We start from the raw sequence: 7,217 nt of genomic DNA on the forward strand, positions 1-7,217 counted from the left end.
TTTACAAATATGAGTGGGAATTTGTAATTCCCTCACTGAAAGATATTTGATGATGTTCCATCAACACCAGGATAGCTGTTATAGTGAACATATTAAAGATTTCCTAGAGCGTCTCCCAAGATCCACAATCTAACCTCAATTCCTTTTAGTCTTACCTTCTATCCCTTGCACCCCGCAATATCCATAGACTGTTGGCTGCTGCTCTGGGGTACTCAGAGGTAAGTGCTTCTCTTCATTTTCATCAGGTGTTCCCCGAGTTTGAAATACCCTTTACCTTTTCTCTATTTGGGAAAATTCTGCCCTTTAAAAACAAGTTTAAATAAAATGTTTTGTCTGTAGTCTTACTTGTTCATACTGATCATTCCCCATTGGCACCTCGTATTTAAAGGTTCTTATGAGTATTTCATTCAGATTCTTACTTGCACTTATTGCAGTCTCTTGCATTTATTTATGTTTTTTGTTTTCTGCTCTTGATTGTGAATTCATTGAGAGAGAGCAGAAACCATGTGATTCATTTTTGTGTTTTCTGTGTGCTATGGGTTGAATTGTGTCCTCCCAAAATTTATGTTCAAGTCCTGACCCCTAGTATGTCAGGATGTGGCCATGTTTGGAAACAGGCTCATTGCAGATGTATTCAGTCAAGGTGAGTCAAACAGGAGTAGGGTAGCCCCCTAATCCAGTATGATTGGTGTCCTTATAGAAAGTGGAATTTTACACAAACACACACCCATATGTGTACACAGAGAACACCAGGTGAAGATGAAGGCAGAAGATAAAAGCAGAGATCAGGGTGATGCTGCAGAAGCCAAGGAATGCCAAAGATGGCCAGCAAACCACCAGAGCTGGGAGAGACCTCGAACGGATTCTCCCTCACAGTCTTCAAAAGGTGCCAAGTGTGCAGACAGCTTGGTCTTGGACTTCCTGACTCTAGAACTTGAGTCAATAAATTCCTGTTGTTTAAGCCCCCCAGAGTGTGGTATTTTGTTACAGCAGCCCTAGAAAACTAACACACTGTGTTTGACTACTTAGTAACAGACACACAAAAATATGAAGAAGTAAAATACTTTATACTCTTGACCAACAATTACTGGATATTTATGTTAATGACTGTCATTGATGTTTAAATGCATTTCTGGTTTATTTTTGTTCTGTTTTTCTACCAAATTGTTGTTCTCTTAAGAATAGAAATTATGTCTTCCACTACCTTTGTAATGTTCTGTAGCTTTTAATATAGTTTACTCTTTAAATAGTTTTAAAAAGTCACCCGCTTTATCATATACAACAATTACTCCACTGTTAAGAAAAACACTTTTCTCAGTAGAGATTCTCATTCAGAAACAAAAAGGCTTACTTATTGCTTAGTTATTTCATATATTATAGAAGAAATACACTACTGAAGATATCTATTGACAAATGAGATAGCTATGAAGCATTGACTCTATTTCAAAGACAATGTAAAGCACAGGCCAAGTCTGCTAGAGGAACTTTGAGGAGGAGATTCAGGGCCCAACGAACTGTCACAAGTACCACATTGTGGTGATGCTCAGGACTGCTGACTCACAGCCCTCAGGGAATCTTAGGAAAGGAAATTTAAATAACACCAGGTGGAGTGCACAAAAGACAACATAACGTACTTCACAATTTTTTTAGGTTTGACCCTGTAAATCTACGTTAAATCCAATGCAGCACACAAGGACAATGATATAAACTTTAAAAATAGAAAAGGCTTTTCTTTTTCTTTCTTTTTTTGGAAAGGAGGATAAAGTATTGTCCAAGCAAGCAGATGAATTTTTATTTTGTAGTGCATTAGAAACAGGTGTGGATTTCCACATTGTCTAGTTCAAGATTATTCCACCTTTACTCTAAGATTTTTTTTTTTTGCAGCGTTGCTCAATAAAAAACATTTTCTAGTTCACATTGTGGGACATTTTCACTATTTCTGAACCCATCTTAGTTTTCTAATGCATTAAAATTTGACGTACACTTACTGACTTAAACAAATAATTATGTATTGTGTCAGTAGTCCATGGTGTGGCTAAATCTCCACTCAGTTTGAAATCAAGGTTTTGGCCTTGCTATGTTCCTTTCTGCAGGCTCCGGGTAAGAATCAACTCCCAAGGTCATTCAGGTTGTGGGCCCAATTCATTTCCTTGTGGTTGTAAGACTGGATGTAGGACATTTCCTCCGGCTGTGGCTAGAGGCCATGCTCAGGTCCTAGAGTGGCCCACATTCATTGCCACATGGCCCTCTCAATCTTCATGTCCAGCAATGGAGAATCTCGCTGGCATTAACCCCCTCTCACAATTTGAATCTCTCTCTTTAGGAATAGCCAAGTCTCTTTTAAGGATTTGACTGATTAGGTCAGGTCCACCAAAGATAATCTCACATTCTTAAAGTCAGTTGTGCCATATACAATAACCCAATCATGGGAATGACTAGCCTGTCATATTCTCAAGTCCTGGGGATTATACATAGCTTGTACATTGGAGGAAAAAATCTTGGGGGCCCTCTTCAAGTTCTACCTACCAAAGAGTGCTCAGAAACAACAATTTTTTGTTATTTGTAGTGATGTATAGTGAAAATTATATTCTATTCAGCTTTCAAATGTCATTTTCCTAAATCAAACCCTCATTTTCTATCCTTCAAACTCTTATAGTAGTCTCTCAGTAGAAGTCTCTGCTTCTTGGATCTCTACTACCTGTGTCATTACCTTCAAGCATAATTATGGTCATTGCAACTATATTCCTCAGAATCTTTTACTGGCTCCCTAGTGCTTCTTAAATAAGATACAATTTAGATGTTTAAAGCGTCCATCATAATCCGCATTAAAACTAACTTTCTAGAATTACTTTTTTTCATAGTCCTTCATTAGCCATAGGCTCCAGCCAAATTAACCCCCTGATCTTTCTCCTATTTTCCTGCTTACATACCCTTGTGAACAATTGTATTTCTATCTGGAGGTCCTTTTTCCTCATTTTTCCACAACTAAATTCTATCCATGTTTCCAGGACTTTTTAAGAGCAATATTCTGCATGCATGTTTTGTGATTTCTCTCAGAATTCCGGTAGCTGTACCAATTTTTGACACTATTTACCTAAATAGAAAATTATAAATGAGATTCATTTTCAAATTTTATGGCCTTGCTGCACCTTTCAGTCTCTTGAGCACAGGTAGTATGTTTTATCAATGCTTGTTTTCTCCACAGTACCTTGCAGATAGTTGGTATTGAATCAATATTTGTTCAATAATGACTTAAAAGTTGTCACTCCTTAAAAAAAAAAAGTTGTCACTCTTTAGACGCCTCTCCTTCTAATAAGCTTTCTTTTTCAGCCCAATTGATTATGAGAAATTAATCCTGTTGATTGGGTGGTTTTATTACCAATAATTATGATTAAAGTAAATTAAGAGGACTACTTCCAGTTAATCACTTTCTTCCTTACCTAATTTACCCCTCTGACCCTGCTTGAAAATAATGTCGTTATCCTGAAGTCGTAATGAAGTTATTCACACTGAATACTCAATTAGATTATGCTTTATGTAATAAATTTTCTGTTCTGTGTTCAGCTTAAAGAGGCAGATTCCTAGGCTGCTAAAAGAATTAGATTTTTACCTGAGAATGTTCCTTACTGCGGACATAACTGCACGTATCTAGATACTTATTATTTTAATACTGAAACTCTCTATATTAAGGTAACTTATTACATACAGATAATTCTTAGAAAGAGCAACACATTAAAGGCAATAACTGTAAAATACTGTAAAGAAATAATGCTGATTAAAAAATTCAATTGTGTTCCATGTTAATGGAAAATAGTTTAGAATATGTAAATAAAGTTAGCAGATAACCCAAAACATAATTTGGCTTGAAAGTTCCAATTTCTTTCCATTTTTATTATAATCCTTTTTTATTAGTAATGCTTTCCATACTGGAGAAAGTATTTTGTTTAGGGTAGCAAATATGGTTATAAAAAAATGAAGAAGAAAACGATCTAGATATTATAGAACTCTGAAACTCAATAAACTGTGAAATTAAAAAAAAAGATTTGACTCCCTGGATTAGGATAGGTAGAATTTAAAAATAATTTTTAATCAGGATGGATAAATATAGCTCAGAGATCAGAATATGTAGGATGCTGACATCGATTTCTGACCCATACGCATGGCAGACATTACTAATCAATCATGCTATCCATTTACTCTAAGTGGGACTTAGGCTCAGATTCGTCCTTAAAGCAGCATTGCTATTACTTATCAATGTGAATTGAAATAAGAGATGAAGCCTAGTTACTCTCTGTAAAATAGATCTCTGTCTTTTCAAATGATACCAGCAAACCTTAAAAATCAAGGAGGCTGGCAAAATTCTCTCACACTCAAAGAATCTAGGCATAACTCAGTCTCAATTAACATCTTTCATAGGCATATCGTGTTTCATTTTTCTTTTCCTGTTGCCTAATTCTTTGCTGTGCACCTTTCTCATGTTGGTGATATGAGCTGAGATGGTAAACACAGTTCATGAGAAGAATCAGTGGGGCCTGGCCCCGTGATGTAGCGGTTAAGTTCAGTGTGTTGCGCTTCAGTGGCCTGGGTTTGCAGGTTCAGATCCCGGGCACAGACCTACACCACTCGTCAACCATCCTGTGGTGGCGATCCACATATAAAGTGGAGGAAGATTGGCATAGATACTAGCTCAGGGCTAATCTTCCTCAAGCAAAAAAAGAGGAGGATTGGCAATGGATGTTGGCTCAGAGCTAAAGAAAAGAAGAATCGATGGTGCTGAGCATATCCATATAAATCACGCTGTCTTGTGCTACTAAGATGGCAAGACAGTAAGACTCAGTTGTTGCTATTTGTTTGCTTGTTTTATATAGCTGGAAGAATCTTTGAGATGATTTATCCTAAAAACTCCTTTTACCAAATGGTGAAACTGAGGCTACAAGTGCCAGCTTTCTGAAATTGCTGGTAGGTGGCAGAAATAAAAATAAGGTACAAGTCTTCTGGCCCTGAGAAATTAACATGGCTTGGATCTGCTTAGAGTTTTGTGCCAAAGAATTACCACTTGGTTCATTAGCCCATCTAATTGCAGAACTTATTTAGAGGAGAGGAAAAGGTCTCTGCTCTCTTGCAAAGACTTATTCCACCATCCAGGCTTGAAATTCTAATCTCTCTCAACAGCTCAATAATGTCTTATTTGTCTTAAATGACTTCTTTGTCAGTGAAACCACACTAGCACCAAACAAAGCTTTTTCTTGACCCTGCTGGCCTTGGCATCTCTAATCCTGTTTTATTGTTCCCTCAGTTCTCCAGTTTTTATACATCTCCCCTTGGATTGTGGTATGTCTCCTGATTAGTCTCTGCACCTGGTCTTCCTTTATTCTTTTCACTCATAAACCTTCATTAGACTAATTTTAAACACAAATGTCATCGAAGCCATTTCTCATTCTTAGTAGAAAAAAGTCAAATTTTTTCTATTTAGATTTTCTAGACCTCTATAATATGACTTTATCCTCTTTCTCCCTTCGCCTTAGCTTAAAATATTTCCTACTCTAGACTAATCTTCTAAATCTCTCCAGAAGTTGCCATGCTCATTATCAAGTTCTTACTGTCTACTAGGAATGTTTTTCTGGGTTCCTCCAATCCCACTCTTGGTTTACGTAACATTTTAAAATTCCATGGAACCTCCATCCAAGGACAATATTCTCTGTTCTCAGAAGTCTAGAAAAAGGTGTGTGTGTCTGTGTTTCTTTTTATTAAGGAGGAAAGCACAATGTTAGAGTGTGGGCTCTGGAAACATACAGATGTGGATTTGAATCCTGGTTCCAATGCTCACCACTTGCACGAACTTGTCCTCTGAGGCAGTCTCCTTGCTTTTGAATTGCAGATAACAGCACTTACCTCTCGTCTTTGCTTGCAGGATTAAGCGAGGTTAGCACTGAGCATCCACCACGGAGTCGGCCAGAAGAAGCCTGCGTGACCGGGAACTGCTGAAGCCCTCTTAGTTATATCATAGCCAGTTGAATTACTGCTGTGTGTGCATCTTATTTCTCTAACTGGCTTGTTATCACCTTGAGGATAGGGAGCTATCTTTTGTGTCTCTGCTCAGGTCTATGATTTTTTTATTGTGGAAAGAATTTTAAAACCGTTATCTGATAGTCTAGTATCACCCCTTATGGCTCTGTATAAATAGCTTACCTTTTAAGCCTGTTTCTTCATCTGTAAAATAAAAACAATATTTTAGCCACTTCCTGGGCTACTAACAAAATTCAGAGATACAGCATTTACAAACAGGCTTCAAAATTATATATTTGTATAAAATTTAAAGCATTATTGCTATAGTTAATAATTAATAATAGTAGAAAATAAGTATTTAAAGAATGTTGAATAAAAGGAAAGAATCCAATGTTCAAGATTGTATTGCTGCTTTAGGGGTCCAATGAATGACACACAAGGAAAATATCAGGGCCTAGGTTTTTAGCTAGCTGAGACGCACATAACATAGTAGCTACATGCAAAGAATCCATAATTGGAGTAATCCCAAAGAATGCTAGTCATTAATTTGAAGTCATAAGGCAATGTGCACAGAAGTCAAGTCTTTATATAGAGTACATAGTGGTGCAATTCTCTACAGATCTTCTTCCTCTAACTCCAGTGTAATGATTGATGCCCTTTCTCGGTATGATCCTCTACTGTTATAAGTATGTGTTAAGAAATTTTTCAAAAATGATAAATTCCTCACTTTAAGCATTCTGTATTGGGCTTTTCTGATTCATCTTGTACCCAGTGGTGGCTATTACATAGCACGTATAGAACAACCATAAAGAATACCAAATATGGACTCTGTCAACAGTCTGACTAATGCTGTGATGCTGAAGGAGGAGCAAGCTAAAATTTTGTACTTTTGAATAGGATAACAACCCTTAAGACAATTAAACAAGTGATGGTATAGAGATTCCGCCTTTTCACAAACATTTTTTGAGCTCCTACTGATGCCAGCAGTTGCTAGAAATTCAGTGGTGAACAGCACAGTTCTTAGCCTCATGGCACTATTACTCTGGTTAGGGAAATGCAAAATAAGCAATTGAATTCATAAATATATGATACTATGTCAAATGTTCTGAAACAAATCAGGTGAGAGAAGGAGCCTGAGGCTGCTGAGAGCAAGAGCCTGGGTGCTCCTTTAGGTCGGGCTCTCGGGAAAGGCACTCAGAGAAGGTGACATT

This window comes from Equus quagga, chromosome 7 (genome assembly GCF_021613505.1).
Source record: "Equus quagga isolate Etosha38 chromosome 7, UCLA_HA_Equagga_1.0, whole genome shotgun sequence".
NCBI lineage: Eukaryota > Metazoa > Chordata > Mammalia > Perissodactyla > Equidae > Equus > Equus quagga.